Source organism: Phocoena phocoena, chromosome 12 (genome assembly GCF_963924675.1).
Source record: "Phocoena phocoena chromosome 12, mPhoPho1.1, whole genome shotgun sequence".
Classification (NCBI taxonomy): domain Eukaryota; kingdom Metazoa; phylum Chordata; class Mammalia; order Artiodactyla; family Phocoenidae; genus Phocoena; species Phocoena phocoena.
The window spans coordinates 461,608-472,424 of record NC_089230.1 but is presented as its reverse complement, the minus strand read 5'-3'; the positions used below and the strand labels follow the sequence as shown (position 1 = coordinate 472,424).

Below are 10,817 nucleotides of genomic sequence, written 5' to 3'. Positions count from 1 at the left end.
ACCCAAATCATCCCCAAGAGCCCAGATCTGGGAGGCAGAAGTTCCACTGAAGCATGTGAGAGCCTGGCGACAGTGGGCAGTCTCGCCCACCTTGAAATCTGTTTTGTGAGATGTGGCATTTACCTATATAATTTATGCACAGTTGAAGGTGTAAACCTAAATATGAAAAACATAGAGCAATATCCCAACTCCCAGGAAACATCTAAAATCACTCACTCTTCACTTAAAAAAAAGTTTGGTCACAATGAGAAGCCCTTTCAAAAACGTTGGTGTCTAAGAGCGCTTGAGAATCTCACAGCTTCTCCCTGCTACCCGGCATGAGTTAAGAACAGCAGCCTGGTGATTGCTGCAGGGAAGCTTCGCGGACGAGCAGCCTGGATCCCAGCCGCCCAGCACAGGCCGTGCAGCCTCGGGCTGGCCTCTCCTCTCAGGGTGGGGGGGCTTCTCCTTGAAGGAATGGGAGCCCCACCAGCATCGAACGAGGCCGTGTGCACAGTCGTGGGACAGGCGCCTGCGCAGGAAACGTGGCCTCTTTCTCTGAGCCTTGCCCGCCGTTCCTCCTAAAACAACCCCAGTTACATTTTTCTGGTGAAGCAATAAGCAGTGATGACTATTTTTAATTTAAAAGAACTTCTCAGACTATAGTGTGGAAGCCATTAAATTCACTACTTACAGCCACTGCTGATTTCATTGATAAGTTTGTGTAAAGATCGAGGAACAGAAAACTGTCTCCAGCACACGGTGACAATCCCCATGAGAACAGACGTGTGGGCCGGCGTCCACCGGGTGGAGGGCCAGGTCTCATGGCTGGTCCCCCGAGTGTGCGAGGCCCGTGGCAGGTCCCTGAGCGTCTCGGAAAGCGGGAGGCTCTGTGACCCCCTTCACGTCCGGTGGGGGCAGAGTCAAGAACGGCTGTGTCTCTTCTAAACTCCTTCTACAAGTTCTCCCCAAACCAAGATACCGACAGTGGGTCCTGGGGGGAAAGGTGAGGTCATGGTTCATTTTACACAGACGCACAGATGCACACACATTTTTACCTTCCAAACCCTCTGAGAAAAGTGTACATCACCCTCACGGTCATCCAGCCAGAGGAAGGAAAGAGGATTCCAACTCTGTCAACAGTCAGTGGCACAGACACGCAGCTACGTCTGCGTACACGCATGTGAGAGCGTGTGCCCGTGAATGGAAGCAGATAGCTGGGAAACGCGGCCCGTTCTCAGGGCTCGGTGTGTTCTCACCTTTCCGTGACGCGCGCTCCTCGTCCAAGCCCACCGTCGCCCCTGAGGCAGATGCGCTCCGGCGGGGGTGGGCCGTGGGCGCCCGGCTGCGGCCTGGGGAGCTGAGACGGGCTTCCGGAGGACAGAGCCGGGTTGTGCCCGTCTCTCTCGGCTGGACCTGGCACCACGATGGGCACTTACAAACGGGAGCGGGTGAAGGCGACCGTCCGTGAGGGGGCACAGCCGGGCGACTTCTGCCACCTCGTGAAGTTCCGATGAATAACACGCCCTCTGTTTCCTGGAGAACAGAGGCCCCTTGGAGAGCTGGCCACAGGAAACGGCCTCCGCTCTGCTGGGTGGATCTGACCCAGGTCCCAGCTCACGGCTGGCGGTCGTGTCGTGTCGTCTGTAATCCTGCGGGTCTCCACGTGGAGGGCGTCACGCGGGGCCGTCATGCAAGACTATTTCTGCCTAGAGCTCCTCCCCATCTGGGTCAGCGGCAGCTCTGTACCCGAGTCCTGTTGGGCGGTCTTCCCCCCTTGGTCTCTCCGTCAGGCCCACCCGCCCCAAGTTTAGCCCCTCCCCAACCTGTCAGTGTGACTTCCAAAAGGCCCTGAGAAGCCTCCTCTTCTCTCTCTGCAGCCTCCACCCTGATTCCTGCAGCTTTGACCTCCCCCAGACCCTCCTTAAGGAGCTCCCCGTTTCCTGTCTCCCCTTCTGTGACCCACGACATGCACGTGGAACCACAGTCTGTCTCCTAAAGGTTACGCAGGCATGGCTGTCTGCCTCCTGTGTGGCCCTTTGTACTCAGAACAAAGTCCAGATCCCAGTGGCCATGCAGGCCTGGCCCACCAACATCGCCAGGCTGGCCAGATGTCCGCGTCCCACCTTGCTCTCTGTGTCTCTCCAGCACACCTGCTTCTCCCCACCCTGGTGGGCCCTCTCGTCCCTGAGGGGCCAGTAAACGTCAGTTCCGTGGAGGGCCCTCGACCTCACGCAGGCCCCGGTACGAAGCCTGTACTGTTAGCCACACTGTTACAAATGTGTTTGCTTTATTTGCCTAACGTCTACCTCTCCCGTTGGACCAGAAGCTGCACAGGCAACCAAGGTCTGAGCTGTCCCCACTGTGCACCCAGTACCCTTCCCAGCACTTGTGCTTGGTGAGGGGTGAGCGGTGACGGGTGACGGGGCTGCAGCATGGTGGACCCAGAGCTGACTGTGGGCGGGACGCTTCCCTGGCAGAAGCTCGAGATAGAGCTCAGTTCTGTAAGGATGAGAAGAACCGACCGACCCTCTCCAAGGGCGCACGTCATATTATGCAAAGTCTTGAACCAAACAGCAAGGCACTGTGGTTATGACAGCAGCACTTGGGTGCACTGCTCAGGACTTAGGTGTATCGTCTCAGCTAATTTCCAAAGGACCCTGTGAGGCCAGTGTGACATAAGGTTCACAGTGAGGAGAAGCTCATAGGTGGGTGTCACTGACTGACATTCACAGATGCATGAAGAATTTCCGAAGGTGCTCGCTTTGACAGCACACAGGCTAAAATTGGAACGATACAGAGAAGATTAGCATGGTCCCTGAGCAAGAATGACATGCAGATTCGTGAAGTGTTCCATACGGTAAGTCCCCTACGTACGAACCTTCAAGTTGAGAACATTCCAAGACGGGAACGTGCGTTTGCATGTCCAGTCACGTAAGTTAGTTCACGTGTCTGGAGTACGTTGTCACGTGCGTGCATCCTCGACAAGTGGCTGTGCTTTTGTGGACTTTACTGTACAGGACTGTGTAGAGTACAGTAGCACAGTGTCTTTATTTCAAGCCCAGGATGTCCGGAAGCAAGCGTAAAAGCAGCGGTGATGTAGCTGGTACCGCTAAGAAGCGCCAGGGATTGGAGGCCCAGAGAAAGGATGAAGGGAGACAAGAGGAAGAAGAAGTAACTGAAGAACTGAAGAGAGTCACGACGCAGGAAACGGCGGGGGACTTTCTTTAGTTGAGGAGGCGCTGTTAGCTTTCGAGGCACAGGACCCGAACCTACAACAGTGCACAAAGGTTGCAGCAGCCGTTCAGAATGCAACCCAGTGCTACCGTGTCATCTATGACGAGAAAAAAAGAGCTACTACCCAGACAGACATCAGTCGATTGCTTTTTCAAGAGGGTAGATAGAACTGAATCCAGCAAGGAACCAGACGTGTGCCATCAGCGTCAGGCGTGAGTGACATGGCAGCTTACCCTCCGTCTCCTGTTGCTGACGACCCTTCAGCTCTACCGTCTCCCACCTCCTCTTCCTCCTCCAGTCAGTAACTCTTCCTGCCTGTTCCCTCGATGCCAGCCCCTGGATGCCAGTTGTGTGCTGTACTGCTGTACTTTTCAAGGTACTGAGCTATAAGATTAAACACGTTCTCTTCATTTTTTGTGTTTGTTTGTTTTTCATGTATTATTTGTGTAAAAAGTGCTATAAACCTATTCCAGTACAGTATTGTATAGCCCACTGTGTTAGTTGGGCACCTAGGCTAACTTTGTTGGACTTATGAACGTGCTCTCTGAATGAAACATTTTTATGTAGGGGACTTAGTGTTATTTAAAAAAGGATTTCTGAAGGGAACTGATGAGATGCCCCCTCCTCAGCCCGAGGCTGTGTTACTGTGTGTTCTATGGATTGTCCTTTTGTCCGGGGCACTTGAACTTGAGTATAGATAAATTAAATAAATCTTAAGAGATAAATTTGCTAGCTTTGTACATATAAATAGATGTGCTTTTCTCCAGAGAAGGTTGGCTGTTTCCTGGGTGTCAAGGCAGAAAGACAGGCACAGCAGTGCCAGCCCCCAGAAAGCTCGCATCCACCAGGGGGTGAGCATGTGAATAAAGGATTAAAACACAGCGGGGGACACCCAGGAAGGGCCAGCCAGGGCTCAGAAGTGGGCAGAGGAGGGCAATGGACATTAAAATTCAGCCAGTCTTGCGCTATCCTTTCTTCTCTACAGCGTCCACTGTTTCCTTGGGGGTGATGTACCCTCTCGCTGGGTGAGTCTTAGAGGGACAGTGGATCTGGATGCCTGCCCTCCCCCCAGAAGCCTCAGCGCCAACTCCTTCTGGAGTGCAACCCTGCCCCTCGAAGGGTCAGCATTGGACCGTGTCACCCATGCCCAGGGCCGTCGTCCCCCTGCCTCTGGGTCAAGGCCACCGTCCAGTCTACTCTCACCACAAGACCGCCCAGCTCTCCGGGGCTCGGGCCCACCTCCTCCCAGCTTCCTGTCCATTCTGTGACTGCGAGTGTCCCACCAACAAATTCCTTTTCACTTTGGTGTCTAAGTTGTCTCCGTTTCGTGCAACTAAGCCGTCTAATTATTAAGGGGGCTGAGATGCGAGGAGGATCTGGGGAGGCCCGCGCTGGAGCAGGGCTGCCCGGCGAGGGCACGGGGAAGGTCTGTGGACGAGCCGGAGGAGGGGCGGGACGCGCCACGGGAGCCGGGGACTCAGGGGCGCGGGGACGCGGGGGCGCAGGGGCGCTCCGGGGTTGGCCTGTTTTCCGTGGACGGCGAGAGGGAGGGGCCGCGCTGGGCTCCTTTCAGCTCAGTGTCGGTGCTTCTCCCCCGGCCACCTCCCAACAGCGGCTCTAATCCTTTGTGCACTTTCTCCAGCCTTCAGGAGATTCTCTCCATAAACCCCATTTCCCTGCCAACAGTCTTGACAAACGGTAGCCAGCCTCGCTCCCAAGAAATGACGGCTGTGGGGGCTCCCTGACCGGCTGCACATGGAGCTGACAGGGCCTTGTGCGGCCCCCGCAGGGCTGTCGCCTGTGCGCAGCCCCCCTTTCCTGTCGGCCCTTCAGCCGCCCCCTCAGCTCCTGGGCGCCCTCCCACTCGCCACAGCACCCCGTCCCTGCTGAGCACCTGGAAGGCAGGTGAGTGGACAGGCCTGCACCTGTGATGAGGGGACTGCACAGGCGCGAGGGCCACGGAAAACGGAGACCGACCCTCTGCAAGGACCTTAAGGCACCGCCCCATCTGAGGGGTCTGCGGTGGGCGCAGGGCTCCTTCCTCACCGCCCCGTCTGAGGGGTCTGCGGTGGGCGCAGGGCTCCTTCCTCACCGCCCCGTCTGACGGGTCTGCGGTGGGCACAGGGCTCCTTCCTCACCGCCCCATCTGAGGGGTCTGCGGTGGGCGCAGGGCTCCTTCCTCACCGCCCCGTCTGACGGGTCTGCGGTGGGCGCAGGGCTCCTTCCTCACCGCCCCGTCTGACGGGTCTGCAGTGGGTGCAGGGCTCCTTCCTCACCGCCCCGTCTGAGGGGTCTGAGGTAGGCACAGGGCTCCTTCCTCACCGCCCCATCTGAGGGGTCTGTGGTGGACGCTGGGAGCTGGAGGGCTGGGCGAGGGGACCACTGTCTCCAGGGAAGCAGGTTAGTGGAGCTGGTGGGTTTATGTGCTGTTTCCGCGGCGGCCCACAGGCTCCCTCAGGGGCCACCGTGGTTCTCGAGCATCCGGGCCCAGCCCAGCGTATATGAGCCCAGTGTATATGAGGACAAGGCTGGCTTTGAGGCCCGGACCCTGGGCAGGGGCTCCTCGAGGGGCGGGTGGCTAATTACGTGCTGCTGGGGGGCGCCCAGGCCCCGAGTGCGCCCGCCTGGAGGCCCTGTGCTTCCCTCTCCTTCACCGGCGGAGCCCGCGGTGGCCTCAGGCCCTCAGACCCCCACGGCAGCCTCCTGTCTGTGGGGCCTCTTGCACTCGCCTTGCTCTGTGGCTTGTGACGCGTTTGCCGGTGGCGATTCTGTGAACCAGCCCTGGGAGCTCGGAGAGCTCGTCTCAGAACCGCCTTCTCCCTGGCGCCCGCAGCACCTGCCCCCGAGTGCGGTCACCTCTGGAGTGAAGGCGCCTCGGCCCCCAAGCACAGGCCCTCTTCTGGGGGCGAGGAGTCTCTCCCCCTCTGATGGACTTTGTCTCCAGCAGCTGCCCCGGGCCTGGATCCCAGCGCTGCCCTGAGCTGCTCCCGGAGGCTCGGAGGGACTCCTGTGACCCTGCGTCTGGGGCTCCCGCCCCCTCCCCTGGGCCAGGAGGCTCGTGAGTGGCCCCGGCGTGATGCGCCCCCCGCACCCCGCAGGGGGTCAGGGCGCCTGCTGTGCTGCTCTGATGCGGCCTAGGGACCTCATCCAGGCCACCCCGGTTGGTGAGTCCTCAGTGACTCCTCCCTCCCTCCCCCCTCCCCACCCAATGTCTGGCTTTGGGCTTCATTCAGAGCAGCCATTCTCCTTGGCTGTCGGGCTAGGCCGGTTCCGGGCTCCGGGGAGAAGGGCCCTTCTCGTGGGGGACGCCCCGAGCCCCAAGAATGGAGGAAGCAGGGCCGCAGGGACAGGGGAAGCTCGTCCTCAAGGGCACGGCCTGATTTTTACCTGACCTGGGGGTGACAGCACCTTCAGACACACAGGACAGGCACATGTGACACCAGCACAGGGACTGAAAAGCGGGCCCCAGGAGACTGCAGAGTGGGACCTCCTTCTGCAAAGTCTGAGGCCAAGCAGAATAGGTGGCGATGGCCGAGGCTTGTGTGCGTGTGAGGAGACCGCGGGTGGGAGCCAGCAGGGGCTCAGGCAGACACCCTTCACTGGCCACGAGGGACCCTGGACTCTGCCGGCAGGCACACAGGTGTCCTTTGTGTCACTGACACAGACGTGCAGTAAGAGTCAGGGAGAAAAGGCCACCGGGAAGGGCCAGTGACCCCAAGCTCCTGCCTGTGCTTCTCATCCCAGGGAGAACTCTTTGCTCCTAGGAACAAGTTTGGGATTTATCCCCAGGTAGGGTGGCCACTGGCCAGGAAGCTGGTGGGAGGTTGCAGCTGGGTCCCAAAAAGAACCGCTGTGTTAGCTCCCGGCCCAGCGGCACGTGGAGGCTGCAGGGAGTGTGCAGACGCTGGAGGGCCTGGGAGCGTCCAAGCTGCTGGCCTGTGAGGGCTCGCAGCAACCAAGCCCCACACGGAGCCCCAGATGCTGTAGCAGATGCGAAGCCACAGCCTGAGGCCGTCCTCGAGCCTGAGCCTGGGTGGTCAGCGCATTCCAGGGTGGGCTGGAGCGTGTGTCCAGGGCAGAGTGAGAGGAGCCCTGTGTCTGCAGAGCCGAGGTGGGGTGGGCTGTGCCTGGGCTGGGGCCTGGGATCCCCCACGCAGTGTCCCAGCTCCACCGGGACCGTGAACTCAGGGCCTGAGGGGCCCGAGCACCGAAGTGTGCGGTGGGGCCTTTCCGAGAGGCAGGGTCCTGGGGAGGCGACGGGGCATGGGGTGGGGGGCAGGGGACGGAAACCACTAATTTCAGAGCAAGCCCGGTGTGAGCACACTTCCCAGAGTCGTGTTTATTCTCCGGGAGTGAAGGCCTTGGGCTCGGGGCTCGTGGAGCCCTCAGACGTGGCCTCCGGAGGGGGCTGCCCCAGGGGACAGGTGGCATGGGGCCACGCTCATCCTGCGTGCACACCGCAGCTCCTCAGGGCAGGGGCAGAAACGCGGGCAGGGTCTCAGACCCTCTGCCAAGTCTGCTGCTTGCCCCGGTCCTCCCGGAGGGCGTCCTCCACTGCTGTTGACAGCCAGTCATCCCCTTGGGCCCTGGGCGGGGGGGCATGGAGCCACCATCCTATGTCCCCCTTCACCCAGCTGCCCCCAGGCTGTTGGGCCTGGCCACTTCGCAGGTCTCCAAGGTGGGCTGGCCGTGGCCCTGCTCTTGCCTCCCCGGGCCTCCAGCTCCTGGCCTCTCCTTGGCTGTCCTGTCTCCATCCAGACAGGAAGCCATGGGTTTGTGGCAGCTCAGCCTCCGTCTTTATGGACAGCGCACCCGTGTCCCTGCATTTGCAGCCACGGATCCGGGTCCTGGATGGGCAAGCAGCCAGTGAGCTGACCCTGCAACCTCTATTCTGATTCTTTGCGTCTTCCTGTTTGTTTTTGGTGAGTGAATGGAATCTTAGATAATTCTCTTTTTTCCAGCACGCAGACGTGGTGCACACCGGGCGTGTCTGTCTGCTGCAGTGTCGGATCCACGCCGCTGGTGACAGTCACGGGAGCCCTGAGCCCGCTCCATGGCCTGTGCCTGCTGTGAGCCCATCCCTCCTCCCGGCCCACGGCCTTCCTGTCTAGGCAGCAGATGCACTCGGCCTCGCGGGCTGCCCAGCTCTGTCACAGCTCTCGACTCTGCCATCCTTGAAGCAGCCACAGAGGGGACACGCAGGTGCAGGACTGAAGCTGTGCCAGCAACACTTTAGTAATGAAACATGCAGTTGGCTGGTGCCGGTGTGTCCACACTCGCGTGGCGGTGGGCATCCGGCTGTGATGCCGAGGCTGGGTCTCTGACCGCAGGCCCAGCTCCCCCCGGGGGCTCGCAGAGCTGAGCGGGCATCCACGTCTTGTTTTCAATTTGTGCCATTTGTGGTCCCATGGGTGGCCCGTGGCCTGTGAGGTCGGGACTCTGTCTCAGCCGTCCCAGCGAGTTCCCAGCCGGGTCTCAGGCAGGAAGCGCCTGTAGTTTATTTCTCACGCCCGACAGGTGGGACCAAAGGTGGCCCAGGAGACTTTCTTCCTACAGATCCAGGACATAGTCTCTGCTCCCAGCACATCACAGGCACTTAAAAAATACAGGTTTATGGGCTTCCCTGGTGGCTCAGTGGTTGAGAGTCCACCTGCCAATGCAGGGGACGCAGGTTCGTGCCCCGGTCCGCGAAGATCCCACATGCTGTGGAGCGGCTGGGCCCGTGAGCCATGGCCGCTGAGCCTGCGCGTCCGGAGCCTGTGCTCCACAGCGGGAGAGGCCGCGGCTGTGAGAGGCCCGCGTACCGCAAAAAACAAAAAAAAAAATACAGGTTTAATTAATGAAAAGGGTGTTAGCTAAATAGAGCTGTCTAATTCCACAGCCTATATTTTTTCCTGGGAATTGTTGCCCCAGGCGGGCCTGGAGGTGGCAGCCCTCCCCTTACTGAGGGTCTGGGACCCTCCACTGAGTCACGGCACCTGGACCCACGGGAGGAGACTGGGACACCCATGTCTTTGACTCTCGGTAACACATTTTGAAACAAACAACAGCTGCCCAGTAACAGCTCCCGCTGGGTAGGTGACCTCTCGCTGCTGAACTGCCGGGTGGGGCCGGGGGTGGGGGGGCGCCCGGCAGCCGCTCCTTCCTGCGAGGACCGAGCCACAGGGACGGGGCCTCCTTCAGGACGTGCGTCCGGCTCACGTGGCCTCTTGTTCTCGCCCGTTCTCCTTCCTGAAGCTGTCGTCTTCCTGACGAACAAAGGAAAGAGAAGTAACTCAGCGAGGCCGAGCACAGCACAGGGACTAACTCAGATCTCACAGGATGACTCACCGCCATGCCTCCCCGGGGACCCTGCGGCCTTGGCCGTCCTTGTCCCTGCCCACTGGCCGCCACCTACTCTCAAGAAGCCGGCGAGGAGCCAGCCCCTGAGCGGCAGTGTCTGGGGCGGGAGCAGCCATGAGTGACCGTCCAGTGGACGAGAACTCAGAGCCCAGTGAAGCCCAGACGCTGGGCCGAGTCAGCTGGATGGGCATCAATCAGGTGGTCCAGGGAGGGCTCCCAATCCCTCCTGCTGGCTTCAGTGCTGGCTTCCGTGCCAAAGAGAGCATCCTCAGTCCTTCGATCTGGGGGTGATCAGCTGTTCCCACCTGACACGAATGTCCTTCTGCTCTATTTGCCTTTGAAGAGGTCATTGTTACTTTAATCTAGTTTAACTTTTCATCATCTGACGTGAGGAGGATGTAGTAACTGCATAGCGATGGCCAGACAATGGATAAGACAGTAAGTTAATCATGAAAGTAATACAGCGTCTGCTAAACACCAGCCGTTGGGCTGGGGGTTTGTGCATCTCATCCAGCCCGAGAGCAGCCCTGGAGGAGGGAACCCCTTTGGCTCACTGACGGCTAAGTCAGTAGGGCTTCCTCAGTGCACAGAGAGCCCCGGGGGCCCCGCCCGCAGGTGTGCCTCCCAGGGGCCCCGCCCGCAGGCACTGGGTGTTCTCCTGTCTGTCATCGTCCCTGCATGGGCCGGGACCACGGGGGCGGCGTCCGTCAGCACAGACGCGCCTCTCACCCCTCCTCACGGCCCTTGTGCGCAGCAAGTTCTGGGTGACTGCGCGGGGGCTGGGGTCCTGTCCAGGCAGGCAGTGATGCCGAGAGGCCTCGGGCAGCGCTGCGCCCGCACTGCGCCAGCCCTCCCAGCCCCGCTCCCAGAGCCTGTGGCCCTGAGCGGGAGGCTCTGGCCGTTCCCTTCACTGTCCTGTCACATAACTTGCTTTCTGTTGAAGACAGGGCGGGACCGAGTGTGCCCCAGTCCAGCCTGCAGGAGGTCAGCCAGCTGCCCAGCATGGAGACCACCAGGAGGGCTGTCCCCCACCTGCATCTATGTTCTATGTCTTCAAAGAAAAGGATATTTTAAAAAGAAAGATGAATCTGGGTGTCTTTGCCTTGTGGAAAGAAATAGCTGTTTTTTTTTTTCTGTACGTGGGCCTCTCACTGTTGTGGCCTCTCCCGTTGCAGAGCACAGGCTCTGGACGTGCAGGCCCAGCGGCCACGGCTCACGGGCCCAGCCGCTCCGCGGTTCGCGGGATGCTCCCGGACCGG

The 10,817-nt window shown here is 59.9% G+C and overlaps 1 non-coding gene across 1 annotated transcript; it reads left to right on the top strand.

The window, feature by feature from the left end:
* The first annotated feature begins 2,735 nt into the window (after positions 1-2,735).
* On the top strand, positions 2,736-2,842 carry LOC136132378 (U6 spliceosomal RNA). The gene has a single exon (XR_010656458.1). It is a non-coding gene; the product is annotated as a U6 spliceosomal RNA (small nuclear RNA).
* Positions 2,843-10,817: the final 7,975 nt, after the last annotated feature.